Here is a 15227-nt window from a genome sequence, read left to right as displayed (position 1 = left end):
GCGCCAGGAACCAGGGTTGATGGAGGCCAGGCTGTGTGCCAGAGGCCTCCCTCCCCTGCCTGGATGGGTTGGCTTGGGGTTTATGCCTGTTGAGAGTCCATTGCAGGTGCTTGCTCTGAATATATGGGCTAGTCCTCCAGCTGCCCCCAGGGAGAGGGCTGTGGATGCCCCAAAGGAACCCCAGAGTGACCCCAGCAGCCAGGATAGCCTGGCTGATACTGTGCAGGGCAGGGGGAGTGAACCCGTGGCTCTCCAGATGTTTAGTAGGACCACAACTCCCATCATTCCCTGCCATTGGCCATGGTGGCTGGGGCTGATGGGAGCTGGAGTTCAGCGGTCGGCTGTGGGGTCAGGGACAGAGTGTTAGTCTCTCAGTGCCAGAGGCGGGTGTGCATGGTGTGTGGAAATTGTAGGGTGGGTGAGTGTAGGTTTCTATTTTCAGCACAGGTGTGGGGAGGCCAATGAGGAAACCATCCAATGTTGATACTGGGACATGCTCCCCAAGCATCCCGTAGGAGCATGTGCAACAGCTAAAAAGGCTCTTTGAATGTGTTTATATGCACACAGTTGCATATTATGCTGGAAGCATGTGTGTTGCACTGGGCAGACCAAACAATTCTGGCTTTCCCTGTTGTACGTGTGTTTCTGTCAGCTCCTCTTTCTTCATTTAGCTGTGGTGGCTGACTGCGATAAGCCCTGGAGATTTTTGTTCGCATGTAGAATAACAGTGGGTGCTGTGGGCTAATATCAGAAGCATTAACTATAAAAGATCCTCTCTAGGACAAGAATGTGATAATAAGGTACATTTATACCCTGCCTTCAAGGAATTCAGGAATGAATATATGTCTGTCTTCCAGTTTTATCCTCACAACAACCCTGCAGGCTAGGCTGAGAGACGAGTCCAGAATTGTAGCTTTGCAGTTGGATGGGGAGTTGGACCTGGGTTTCCACAGTCCTCGTCTGACCCGCTCAGCAATAGTCCAGCAATATCTGGAGGGCACCACGTTGACGAAGGCTGCTCTAAGCCATCTCACTTTCAGCTCTTTGATTCTATCAATTCTCTTGTTCTGTTCTCTCCTTTTCTGTCGTTGGTGGCACATGGGAGTGAGCTGGGGACTCTCAAGAGGCAACTGTGTGTGTTAATTACATTTGCTGGAGAAATGAGGTGGCCTCTTTGTGTTTGTGAAGAGGACAGACAACAGGAACCATTCATCACAACTCATTGTGTTCGGATTCTTGCCTCTGTGTATATGGTGCTTTTTAAGGTCCAGCCTGAGCCTGTTTGCGGGAGGGACTCTCCTGTTAGGGGCAGCTTGCTGTCCTTTGCAAGCTTGTGAATCACCATTCTCTATAAACAAGACCCTGAAAGCCCTGAAACTTTTAAAACTCTCCGCTGCTGGCAGTTTGGTCCTGCAGGGCTTGGAAAAGTCTGGGCAAAGCACTGCCATTTGCAGCTTTCAGTTCCAGGCCAGATGCCCGTGAACGATGGATAGGAGAGAAGGGCCAGGAAGCCTCTCTAGTGCTCAGACTGCCAGGGCTGGGATTTAGGAAATCTTTGGTGATGGGTGCATCCGTGCATGCAAAGGCGGGGGGGGGGGGAGCAGCTTTTTCTTGGGTACATTCTGCTAGCAGAGTTGAGAGGAGGGAGGGGGACTGTGTAAGGGTAAGAGTCTGCTTGCTCTCTGATCATGTTCTTTGTTCCTCAGCTTTAGGCTGGACAGGCTTGATAGCTTCAGCAGATGCCTCCACTCCTTGCTTTGAAGTGAAATAGATGGGGGAAGGGAGGGTACAGCCCTGACCGACCTCCCCTCCCCTCCCTGCAGCGTCTTGTTCGCTGGGCAGCATTGTTATACAGGCACACAGCTTAAGACCGATGCTAAGAAGTGGAGGCAGCAGGCTTCTCCTCTCCCTTGATGGCTTTCCTAGACTTATTCAGATGCCATGCACAAAGTAACACATTTTATTCCAAAGCATTGGGAATGGGGGCTGTGGTCATTGTTGGGTTACAACTCTCATCACCCCCGATTGTTGACAGTGCAGGCTATGGCTGATGGGAGTTGAAGTGCTGCCCTCCACTGCTGCATTGTGGGAAAAGAAGCCTCTGAGTGCTAAGAGTGTTTTGGGAGAAATGGTGGCGGAAGGGGGATTCTTTTTTTGGTCTCCCAGTGGAGGTTAAGCATAGATTTCCAACATGGAAAGCTATTAGTGGTTACCCACGGTCCAGAAGCATGACCCACATTAACAAGGGGTTTTTTCCTTCAGCATAGTGAGCCCAGTTCTATGTAGTTTCGTCCAGTAGGAACCAGACAAGGACTGACACTGCAAAGTTTCAGAAGTTGGGTCAGAACAATTTTTTTTATTTCAGGAGGCTGCTTTAATGTTCTTGTTTTCTTATGTTTAATGTTCTTGTTTTCTTATGTTTAATCTATGCCTTTTGTACATTGTATGTTTAATTTTTTCTTTGTGAGTTGCATTGAAACAACTGTGAAAAGTGAGGTAGTAGACCTTTAGACAGAGAAACAAATGAAGAAACAGTTACAGTCAATGACTCTCAGATCCAGCTAGGGTAGGGATAGATGGCCCCCTTAGTACATTGTCTATATACCTCTGCAGATTTATCTCATGAAAAGCCCAGCACAGTGCCAAGGGCTCTTGAACCTCTAGATATGGCCCTTGTGGAATGTTAATTGCTAACTGTAGCCAGTTGGTTTGCTCACATCTAGAAATCTCAATTTTGCAGCATATGAATGCCTAGCAGTGGTGTCCAAACTTTTTTTCAAAGAGGGCCAGATTTGATGAAGTGAAGGGCCGTGAGGGCCAACCAAAGTTGTTGTTGAGGTTTTTTTAGGATTTTACCCAGAAAATAAACTACCACAGGGTCCGGATTAAACTGACCAGGGGGCTGGATTAGCCCCCCGAAATGGACTTTGGACATGCCTGGCTAGGGCTTGCCCAAGGATGCACAATGGCAGAGTTCTATTTCACTGATAGCTATAGGCAAGCAGGAGTTCCATGTTGGGGATTGACAGGGCTGGGGGAGGCGGCTCCTTCTCCCAACAGCCCACTTGGTTTCTGTGCTAGTTGTAGGAGAAGAAAAACCCCTTTCTCTGCAATCAGCATGGAAATGCAGAGGGGTGCCAGAGGAGCAGTCAATCCTTTCATCCTCCTACTTCCAGTCCACTTGGTAGAAGGCTTTTCTTTCTTTCTTTCTTTCTTTCTTTCTTTCTTTCTTTCTTTCTTTCTTTCTTTCTTTCTTGTGGCTAGCTTGTTAGGAGGGTAGAGAAGCCTACATTTCCATGTGTGGGGTTGCAGAATAGGACATCTCCACATCTATGGCAAGCATGGGAATGCAGGCTAGGAATATTCTTGAAAAACAAACTTTTGTTGGCTTATTTACAAGGCAGGTGTATTGAAGTGTATAAACTGTGAACTAGGAAGTCCTTCAAGCAAATGTTTCCTTTGCAGCAAACTCAGAGGTCTTAACAAACCAGTACTCTCTCAGCCTCAGTCCCTTCTCTGCAAAATGGGTATGATAAGGCTGATCTTACCTTGTGAAGCATCGTTACTGAACCAATGTATGTGATACATTTTAAACTCTCTAAAATGATCTGTAAAAGCGAACTATTTTGGTTAACATGTTGCAGCTAGTTGGGATTAAGGCTCTCTGCAGCTGGCCCTCTATTTAGATTGTTTATCTGCCAATCCATTTTTTGACTTCCTGCTGTTTAAACTTGTATAGTGGTGGGCAGCACTGCCCCTAGGCTTTGCTGCAGTCAGCAAATTAAAATCCCCTCTCTAACCCCCCTCAAACACCCTTAACTGTATGCTGAGCAGTACAATGCCACCATAAGCAATGATCAAGAGTTGATTGGAATTCTGCTTTCTCCTTTTAATTTCCAAAGCAACTCCTTTCTTCCCCTTGACAACTGGGCCCTGTGTTCCAGAGATCAGTTGGCAATCAGGCTGTGCCCCCTGGTATGTTGGGAGCCCTGCCCATCCCATGAGTCTCTGAGCTTGCTTTGTGCTCCTCTTCCAAAAGTGCAACACAGCACATTTCTCTCTGCCTGCAAGTATTTACATAGCTGAGGCAGATGCCGCTGGAATTGTGGTGCCCGCATATCCAGTTTGCCACTATGATTGGGCTAGCTTAGGTGGCGAGGCCTTGGGCTTGGGAGTACAGGAGTGTGGCCAGCTGCTGGCTGCCGGGATCTGGTGTCAGCATACTGGCATTTCAGAGGACTGGGGGAGTTGGGACTGTGTGCGCACATGCGCCTTGGGATCTGCTTATGCTACGTAGTTTTGATGTGTCAGGTACTTGCAGGGTTCAATAGTGCTCAGAAGGCCATGCCTTCTTCTGTTTGTACCTGTTCATTCCCCCTTCTCTTCTTTTCTGAAGGGTCTCCGTGTTAATTGTACAGCTTTCCAAGAAAAGAAAACCTGGTGCAGGGACATCTCCTGGTAGCTTTTGGTCCTCCAGTGCCAGCCCAGGTCATCATGTGGGATTAAATCCTTACTCCCCAGGTTCAACGAGAGGGTGAAGATGGTTCCTCCTCTCCATGGCTTTATGTGGAATGTGTGCTGGAGAGGAACCCTGCTGGGTTGACCCAGCCGTGGCCCGACTGAATGCTGCCCCTGATCAGTGTGCACTAGGCTGCTCTTCTGGGTGGCCTGTCACTCCACATCCATCCAGCGCTCCTAGTGATCATAACTCATTAGCTTGTCATGTGTGCAGCTATCACATGGCCCGCCCTCATGCTGGGGAGAGTGGATCTGCACTTAAAGGGATGGGATGCCCTCTGGCAGATTGGTCCAGTCCTGGTAATGTTCGTGCTTTGGTAGGTGGCATCTCTGCCCCACAGTGTGCTGTTCTCTATGTTCTACAGCATCTGCCTGCATACAACATCTCCTTGTGCCAGAGGGGCCATACTGTGTTGCCAAAGATCCTGTGTAGGAGACGGATCTTCTTGACTTTAGTGGTAGAGCACCTTTGTTGCATGCAGTGTTGGCTGCAGGTTCAACTCCTGAAATCTGTAGGTAAGGATGGGAGAGACTTCCTGCCTGAAACCCTGGGGAGCTGCTGCCAGCCAGTGTAGACAATACTGAACTTGATGGGCCAATGGCCTGACTTCGTATGAGGCAGCTTCATATTGTAGAATCGTAGAGTTGGAAGTGACCACAAGGGTCATCTAGTCCAACCCCCCAATGCAGGAATCTCAACTTAAGCACCCATGACAGATGGCTATCCAACCTCTGCTTAAAAACCTCCAAGGAAGAAGAGTCCACAACCACCCAAAGGGGTCCTTTCCACTATCGAACATGTCAAATATCTTCCTGTTGAGTTTTTTCTTTATACAGTAGAGGTAGGGGGAGAGGAAAGCACAGCAATGTGAAGTACAGTCATACTGCGAGTTGCGTTTGCTTCATGTTACGTGAGTTGCGTTTGCTTCATTTTTTCAGGTTACGAATGTGGCAAACCCGGAAGTGTTTACTTCCAGGTTCACTGCTTCGCGCATGTGCAGGAACGATCTGCGCGCTTTGCACATGCGCAGGAGTGCTCTATTGCATCATGCGCAGAAGCGGCGCTCTACTTATGGACTTTTCGGGGTGTGAACGGCACCCTGGAATGGATCATGCTCTTAAGTAGAGATACCACTGTACCAAAGTGAGTAGTTGGCCCAAGATAACCAAATCACTCAGTGCCCTACAGGAAACAGCAACAAATTATCAGGAACCCTATATGTTTGACTGGAGAGAGAGGCAGTGTTAGAAACTGAAATATGAAAGCTAAGACCTAGATTATGGGCACAACAACAGAATGTCTAGGCACACTTTTAAAATAACAAGAATACAAAGCTGAAAAATGAATGAACTGCAGCTGAAATCTTATATTCATTTTTCACATGGTCTAGTCCTCATCTGAAGACTGCAACAAACAACAACAAAGCCATGCTTCCCCTGCCTGCCCCCCAAATATTCTTAAGGGGGTCTTTTCTCCAGTCTTCAGAGAGTGGCTGGAAGTGGGGAAGCAGAAAAAGGTCCTCCTTTCCTTCCACTCTGTAGTTTTACTCTGAAACCATAGGTCCAGAGCTCAGGAACTACTCACGTTAATGAAATTCCTTGTCGCAAAACGTGCCTAGAACAATGGGAGTTTCGAACCAAGCATAAACAAAATCTTCTGAATCCTCCGAAAAGAAATGTGGCTGTTCTGATGGGGTCATGCTCACAAGTTCTTGACATCCAGAGCAAAGGAACCGCTGGTGGAGGTGTGTGGAAGGTACTGTCTGATCCCATTTGACCATGTAAACGGTCTAGAAAAGAACTTCAGCTGACTGTGCCATCCACATTCACAAACCTGAGGATGTTGAACTCACAAAGCAGATCCTTGTATATAAATCTGCAACAAGCAAATAAATACAAATAAGCATCGATTCTACTCTGAAATCCACTATAGTGCATCTCAATGCATTTCTGGTTTGGGAGTCATAATTTGTAGAACAGTCTTTCCCAAACTGGCGCCCTCCAGAGTTCTTGGACTCCCATCAGCCGTAGCCAGACTTTCTCAAATCTAGACTTAATAGGCATCATGAATTAACCTTTTAAAAATCAGGTCAAAAGTGGAAGTCTCAAATAATGTTGCTTAGTACTTTTTAATTAGGAAATATTTATATGCTTTCCTGCCATTACTTCAGATTTTCAGACAAAAATTAAACCGAGGAGATAACTGAAGGATGTCCAGCAACATGTTCCAGGATTTGAACATTATTTTGCCTGTTCTATTTACTATCCACACAACTTTCCAGGTGCTATAAACTCTAATACATGCAGGTAAAATGGTGCAGCTTTCTAGGTGCTGCTTTGCATCCCTTGGCAATAAAGAGGTTGGGATTTCCCTAGACTGGATTATTTCAACATTGACATATCTAAGGATTTTCTGGTAGAAGAAATAATTTTTTAAAACATAGTCATTTTAAAATAAGCCCTCTGTTTGATTGATCCTAGTGATCTGGGTTTGACAAGCATTAAAAATTGTCAGACATTAGGACCAACCTCTAACGAAACAATATGGGATTTATAAGTGTGAAGGTTTTAGAATTTTTTCAGCCTTTCTTAAGGCGGTTTCCCCTTGCTCTTCTAAATGTAGAGGGGATAGTAGCAGAATGTATGTTGGTGGTTTTTTTTAGGAGGAGCTATTTTAATACTGTATAAACTCGCCTAACGTTTGGACCTTACAGATTCTATTAAGCTGTTTACTTTAAAAATCAAATAAAGTTTCTAGTCCTCACGATGGAATAGTTTAATTCTTTAGCAGTTTCGAAACTATAAATCCCATTTTGTGATACTTTGTTCACTGAAATATTTGTGACACCCCCACCCACCCTGCAGAAAGAAAGAAAAACTCCCAAGATCCTCATCTCCCTTGAACTGATCTGCTTACTGTGCTCTCCTGCCTTGCATAATGGGTTTCCCAGGTGCTAGGCCTGAGTGGTACAATCTGCAACTTTCTTCGGCTGTTGTCTCTGAGAGTGGCCCAGCTGTGAGGTCAAATTCGGGACCTCCCTGGAGTCCCAGGCTCATTGGTTCAGGCCAACATTTGCATGAAAACGGGAGCTTTTGTCTCCCAACTTCGGCTTCTGCTGCTGTTCCTGCTGGTGGATTATTTCTCCCATAATCCCTTAGCCTGGCGGTTGCTGGGAGATGTTGATTATGTTAAGGACAAGAGGATCCTGACATCAAACAGGGCCTGGAGCAGCAGGGGCCTGCAAGGAAACAAAGATCCGGTTTCCAGGCAGATGCCTGTCCTGGATGAAGAGGAGCAGCAAGTGTGGGTGGGTGGGGGAGGGCATGGCTCCCTAGATGGATGGACTGTGGAAAACGGGCTCCCTTCTCTGGGTATCCCTGAAATTCAGCTTATAAATGCTTCTTGAACTCATGTGTTAGATGACATACAGATTATTGCGTCTCGAGTACATTTATGTGTTGGGTTGGCAAGTCTTAGGCTGCTCAGAGAACTTCTTGTCAAACGGCAGCCTATCAGTAATGCAAATAAAAGACTAGACTTAGTTGGGGATAATGTCTCTGGCATGATTTTGGGCTGTTTTCATACTTTGTCTTTTGAGGTGCCACTCCTTTTGTGCTTATGAAACCTAGAGGTGGGCATTTGACTAGCCAAAAAAGATCCTGCCTCTTTAAAGTACTGGCATTGTGAGGACAAAGGAGAAAATAAATAAGCATCAAACTCTTGTTTGTAATTACATTTCAGCTGGGCCACAGTGGCTGCCTTGGCACGTATTGGCAAGCCAAACTTTCTGACTTTTCGTGGTTTATTGTGAACAAGCCGTGTGTTGGTGCATCCTGCCCAATAGTTCCAGCTTCACTCCTTCCCTGACACGAGAGTGGTAAACAGTCCAGGAATACTTGGCTTATCATTATGTCTGAACTCACAGACCCTGGTTTGTTGCTCCTTAACAAGCAATGTTAACGAGCCAACCTTAACCCACGGTTCGTGGTTGTTTTGCTGATTGGGTCTTGTTAGGGAATAATACACCACGATCCATGGTTTAGATGCAATCTCCTTCTTCTCCAGGGTGGGGAGCAAAGCAGGAATGATTGGGCAATGTGCACTAACCCACTGCTTGTTCACAATCAGCTGCAATAGACTGGAAACTTTGGCTTACCATTTCATGCAAACATGGCCACTTCAACAAGTTATGTAAGAACCTGGCTGTTGTTTTCTTTAAAATAGAGATACATTACTACAGGGGTAGGCAAACTAAGGCCCGTGGGCTGGATGCGGCCCAATCGCCTTCTAAATCCAGCCCGTGGACGGTCCGGGAATCAGGGTGTTTTTACATGAGTAGAATGTGTCCTTTTATTTAAAATGCATCTCTGGGTTATTTGTGGGGCATAGGAATTCGTTCTCCCCCCCCTCAAAATATAGTCCGGCCCACCACATGGTCTGAGGGACGGTGGACCGGCCCACAGCTGAAAAAGGTTGCTGACCCCTGCGTTATTATATGAGCACTCTGCTGTCCTGGGTTCACTTCAAGATGTTCCTTTCCATGTGTCTCCTTCCAGTGCTTGAAAGGGTGGGGAGGGATGGACAGGCAGGAAGCATGGGGTACATTAAGCATAGTTGGGATACATGCCAATGATCCTTCTGGCCTAATAACTTGTGCTGGTAGGGTTGGTTGGCATCTGTCTGTCTTGGGAGACGGAAGAATGTGCCTTTGGGGGTGAAGTTAAACTGTTGGGGAGTTACAGTTGCTGCTGTGGCTATAGAGACGATACAGGAGAGACATGTTTTGTTGCAGCTGGGGCAGATGAAGGTGCCTGGTTGCGCTGATGCAGGTGCGCACTTCCCAGCAGTCGTTCCTCCTCTGGTTAGGGACAGCAGTTGTGATCATCAAAAGGAAGAAGCAACACCCAGAGCAGAGCAGCTTTCCATCCTGTGCTTCTGTGAAAATTGTGCTATATTCCTTAGTTCAGGACTAGCCAATGTGAGCCCTCTGGGTGCTTTTGGACTCTTGCACCCATCAGCCACAACCAGCCCTGGCAATGGTCAGATATGATGGGAGCTTGCAGCCTTAACAGCTGTGGCTGCCCCTGTTCTAGTTCTTGTTGATCAACAGGATGGGACATGTTTGGAAAGTGTCCAGAGGGCTGAATGCACTGAGCACAAGTCGTAGTTGATAGATATAAAGCCAGTTCAGGAGTCGAACTTTGAAAACACCATCTTTAGAATGCTTTGCCAGCAACCAGCGAACTGAAGTTCTCAGTTTACGTTGATCAAGGTCCAAACATGGAAATGTGCGCTGTCTAGGGAAGAGTGACGCTGTATAGCACACTGCACAAAAATCAACATCTTTCATTTTGGCAGAAAGACTGGGGTGGCGGATAATCTGTCTGCAAGATGCCTCTGTTAAAGTTTGTGGAAGCCGCAAATTCAGTATCCTTGGGTGATGCGGAAGGGGGTTGACAAAGGGCGGATTGTTGTCTGCTTGCTGTAAATGAACTTTCCTTTCAATGCTAACTGCAGTTTCTCAGCATGTGTCACACATCTCTGATTCTGTGGGCCAAAATAGATATGTGCATGCTTATTATACACTAACAGAATACACTTTATTCAAGTGTTGGAGAGGGTCAGGGGGTGTCTCCTGCTTTCCTATATCAACACGAGTGTCAGGGGGAGCAGAACGAAGCCTGTCCCTTGCCTTGCCATGCCATGCCATGCTATGTTTGACTGGTTTAAGCTGTTTTCCATCAGCCTGGCTTGGATATCAGAAGTGAGCCAGGCTGTGAGAGGCAAACAGCCTTAAGTGGCTGGATATGGCGAGTTCAGACAGGATGGGGGCCTTTTTTTGTTCTTCGTGTGCTCATTTAAAGATTTGAAAGGCAAATGGGTGAATAAACATATGGATACCTAGTTTAGCTCTGTGTTGTGTCTGTCATTTAAATGACTGGGGGACCTTAAAATAATCCCAAATTTCCAGTGGCATATGGACATAGAGGATGCTGCCTTCGTGTTGGACCATTGCTCCTTCTGGCTCCCTGTTGTCTACTTTGAGGGTGGGGAACCCAAGGCCAGCCATGTCTTCTGGGGGCTACATGTGGGGTGGGGCCAGCTGCAAAAGTGGGCGGAGAAATTAGTGTAAATTTTACCTTTACAGTGGTACCTCGGGTTAAGTACTTAATTCGTTCCAGAAACTGTTCTTAACCTGAAGCACCACTTTAGCTAATGGGCCCTCCTGGTGCCACCGTGCCGCACGATTTCTGTTCTCATCCTGAAGCAAAGTTCTTAACCCGAGGTACTATTTCTGGCTTAGTGGAGTCTGTAACCTGAAGCGTATGTAACCTGAGCTACCACTGTATATGGTAGCCTAGTTTCTTCTTATTTATTCTGTATCACCACACACCCACAAACCCCACTCTGTCCTCCCTCCATTGTATACCAATGCAAGCAGGGGGCATTACTAGAGAGTACACATTCCAGCCAGGGGGCAGGGGTGGCACATCCCATTTTGCCGCCTGAGGCAATATGGGAAGTGCTGCCCTGCTGCTGCTGCTGCCACCACTCCCACCCCTACCATACCTGCCACTGCTACTGCCTCTGTCTGTTGTGTGCCCTGCTACTTCTGACACTGGTGGGGTGACTGTGGGGATGTTGCCTCAGGGATTTCTACTGCCTGAGGTAGTGATCTCACCATGCCTATGGCAGGGCTGGCCCTGAGCAGAGAGGGGTGGGTAGGGAGGGAGGGAATGTAGCATGGGGAGGATCCTAAGGGTCAGACTCAGATAGGGAGACTTGGGTGTTGCATTGTCTCCTGGTCCTGAGGATCCCTCCCATCCCTGATCTACTCTGTGTAGCAGTCTTGAAGATGTCCTGCTACCTGAGACCTTATAGCTGGAGATGCTGAGATCTTTTGCGTGCAGGTCATGTCCTCTGTCACTGAGCCATGGCTTTTTCAAACTATTTGGGATGGTTGGGAAACTCGCATGCTCAAAACTCTTTGTTCTCTCCAATCCTGTGAGGAGATTAAGAAAACATCATGTTAGGTGGGTTCTTTCTGCTTTTGTAAGCTATTACGGAAACACTTTTATGTTTTCTATCTTCTCTCAGCCATGAAGGCTAAGCTATCAGAAAAAGGAAAGCTTAGCGTTTTGAGAATTTCAGCCAGTGTTTTCAGGCTGCGCAAAAATGGCTCAGCTCCCGCTGTGAGGAGGCTGGACTTCGCTATCAGGCAGAAGACTCTGGCTCTCCGATCTTGATAAATTTGGTTATCAGAGCCCCATCTCCATTCCCTTTCAGAATCTTGTTAAACATTTAATGCCCTGCTTCATTATTTCACTTGATGGGAAGCTCAGCAGGCAGCTTTTGGACAGAGACGACTTGGCCACTGCACAATCTATGCCCTGGTAACTTCCAGATCGGATTATTGCAGCACATGCGACATGGAGCTGCCCTTGAAGGTGACTCAAAAACTTCAGCTGGCCCAAAATGCACTGGCCAGATTACTGGATGGGGTTCCATTATACTAACATGGCTCAGTGTTTCAAGCAGGGCTGGGGGACCTTTTTCAGCCTGGGGAGCCATATTCCCTCATAGGCAGCGTTCTGGGGGCATACCTATGGTGGGTGTAGCCAGTGGCAACAAGTGGATGGAACAACAGGTGTGATTCCTTCCTCCGCACAATAGGTGCACAATTCAGAGGTTTCTACACCTGCCTCTCCATCTAGGCAAGTAAGAGGCATTGTCACAGTTCAAGGACACATCCAGCCAAGCAAAAGCACTCAAGGATGGGGTGGAGCAGGGCCACTGACACAGCGGGCATTGGCATCTATGTGGCTTGAGGAGAGTCTCAAGGGTCAGATGGAAAGACTTGGAGACCCAGATTTGGTCCCCTGTCTGAAGGTTCCTTATCCCTGGATTAAAGCTTTAGTTGACTGAGGCCAAAAATACCTGAAAGATTGCTTCGTTCTCTAGAGGCCCTCTCAGGTGTCAACAGATTGGGCCCTCTTGGTAGATCTGCCACCCCCAGGGCCATATAGTGGCTCCCAGCTTCAGTCCTTGGCATCTCCAGGTAAGAGTTGGGAGACACTTCCTGCCTGAAACTCTGGAGAGCTGCTGCTGGTCAGTGTATATAGTAACTCAGGTTAGATGGGCCAATGGTCTGATTCTGTATAAGGCAGCAGTTCCTATCTTCCTATCTCAGAGGTGAGGGAGGTGGTGACCTGGAAGAGAGTATTTTCTGTGGCAGCCTCTAAGCTGTGGGATTCCTTACCTATAGAAGTACATCAGATTATAAAGGTTTTACCATATGCTGAAGATGCCTTTGACACCTGAGATGCATGTTTTTAGAGATGCATATTTTTAGAACCCAACCTATTCTTTTGATTGTAAATTGTTTGATATGATTTTTAAATCTTATTTTTAACATTGCTGTAAGATGCCCTGGGACTTTATGGTGAAGGGTGGATAAGAAAACATTTTATTCTTATTACCTGTTGAGTGGGAAGGGTATTCTTTAACCAAAGTTAATGCCATTTACACTTGTGGAACATTCCCTAATTTTTTGGCTGTGCTGCAGCAGGCAGCAGATGAATTTTGCATCATCTCTGATCTGGCCCATACAGGCAGCTCATTGTCTGTGCTGTTGCAGGCTCTGTAGGCTATTTTCCTCTTCGAAATTGCTTTCTCTCTTGAATAGATTCCAATTGCAAATTGTAGCGAACGTTGAATTGCGTTAACCCTGCCATGCAGCTACCTTTGAGTTAAAATCTGGCAGCTTTATAAACTAGTCTGTGCCGGCTTGGAATAGGAACAGAATAATCCCTTGTCTATGGATAGGAAGCCTAAGCTAACTGGAAAGGACATTGATGCTATTCTGGTGTTCTCTGCAGCAAGTGCAAATGGTGTTTCTGTGGCCATTCATCTAGCCCCTTAGCTCCCCATCTGCCCTGAACAATTTCCTGTGGGCACTTGGGAATTCCAGCTCCAAAGCTATAGACTCTGCAGCTTAATTATTTGCTATCTTATTATTTATGCCATCTGGACTGGAGGCTGAGCTGTCCATATTGCTTCCTCTACTGGGACATCCACAATCGGGGGTTTGTTTTTTGTTTTTTAAAGGCCTTAGCTTTCCACACTTCGAAGGCATGCTTATATAGAACCATAGCTGTCAACGTTTCCCTTTTTTAAAGGGAAATTCCCTTATTCCGAATAGGATTCTTTGCAAGAAAAGGGAAAAGTTGACAGCTATGTATAGAACATAAGAAGAGCCCTGCTGGATCCAGCAAAAGGCCCATTTAATCCAGTATCTTGTTCTCACAGTGGCCAACCAGATGCCTGCAGGAAGCCCTCAAGCAGCACTGGAGTGCAGCAATGCTTTCTGCACTTGTGATTCTGTCTGACAGTAGTGAAAGTGTGAGCATGGAGCTAAAATGTATATGAGGTCTGTCTGTTTGTCCACGTAGCCCAGTATCGTATACTCTCATTGGGAGCAGCATTCCAGGTCTTTCCCCATCACCTTTTTTAACTGGAGTGGCCAAGGACCGAACTTGGAAACCTCTGGCTGCAGTGCATGTGCTCTGCCGCTAAGCAATGGTCCCTCACCGCAGCATGTGCACAAAGCAATGCGTTCGTTTTCAGCAATCTGGAATTCAGATTCAGCAATTCCCTGTTGCAGTTTGGAAGCCTTATGGCCAGGGTGGACAGCCAGTGGGCATGGATAGAATTGGTGGCAGGTGGGCTTCAACCCCCCACCAAATTTTTCTTGCTTCCTCCTCCTTGATTAGGCCAAAGAACTTCCTGGGCAGGCAACACTAGAGTCAGATTTCAAAGTGAGGCTTATGGTGCCCATGGATATGCATTGGCAGGGTGGAAAATGAACAAACCTTTCTCGTACTTCTGCAGATACAATGGTGTTGTTAAGGCAAACTATTTGGAATCGAACCGTACTTGAGTTTGTGTTCCCAAGGTTTGGATTAGAGAAATGGAGCTGAGCTGTGACTTTTTGCAGATTGTCTACTGTTCTTCACACACCATATCCCCACCTTGCTTCTAAAAAGCTTTTCCATGCTCTGCACAGTGCCAGTGAATGGATGTGGAAGAGAACAGAGAGCTGCTTTCTCCTTCTCCCCTCCCACCATCTTGGTTCCTTTTAATTAACCCTCCATGCACAATCTCTCCCCACCCTCTCTCACACACACTCACCCCACTGAACTGTTAAATCCCTGTTTGGCATGCAAAGAGGGACCCTTTGGGGCTCACAGTTCTTCTGGATTATTTGCTATCCCTTGCCTCAACCTCCCTTTCCAGGGTTCTCCTGAGGGCAGCAACCATGACATTAGCTCTGTGGGGCAAGGAGGCAGTGGGACTCTTGTCAGCCGGCATGACAAAGACACCCCCCCCCCATTCTCAAAACTCTTTGCCAGCCTCTCAGTTGTAAGATGGGCTTATATATCTGTAAATGCAAAACTCTCGAGTCAATTTTGAGTTCACTCGGCTTGCCTTCTGAGCTCTAAGGGTCTTCAGATTTTTCTTTGTACCCAAGAAGAGGACTAGATAGGTATCTGCAAATGAAAGCTGCCTAGAGACATTTAAGCAGTATACAAATTGTTAAAATAGTATTAAGAAGAAAGGTGATATTCTCGGGACAGTTAACAACAGTAAATCACCTCCCGACTCCCTTGCCAAGTGTTCCTCTGCCCTTGCTGTTTTTTGATCAGCC

General features: G+C 46.8%; 1 protein-coding gene across 8 annotated transcripts in view; it reads left to right on the top strand.

Annotated features, from left to right (window-relative positions):
• Window positions 1-15227, top strand: part of LZTS2 (leucine zipper tumor suppressor 2) — a 61957-nt gene that overhangs the window by 31182 nt on the left and 15548 nt on the right. The gene's annotated exons all lie outside the window — the stretch shown is intronic.

The sequence above is a fragment of the Podarcis muralis genome, chromosome 6 (genome assembly GCF_964188315.1).
Source record: "Podarcis muralis chromosome 6, rPodMur119.hap1.1, whole genome shotgun sequence".
Classification (NCBI taxonomy): domain Eukaryota; kingdom Metazoa; phylum Chordata; class Lepidosauria; order Squamata; family Lacertidae; genus Podarcis; species Podarcis muralis.
This window is presented reverse-complemented; position numbering and strand designations above follow the sequence as displayed.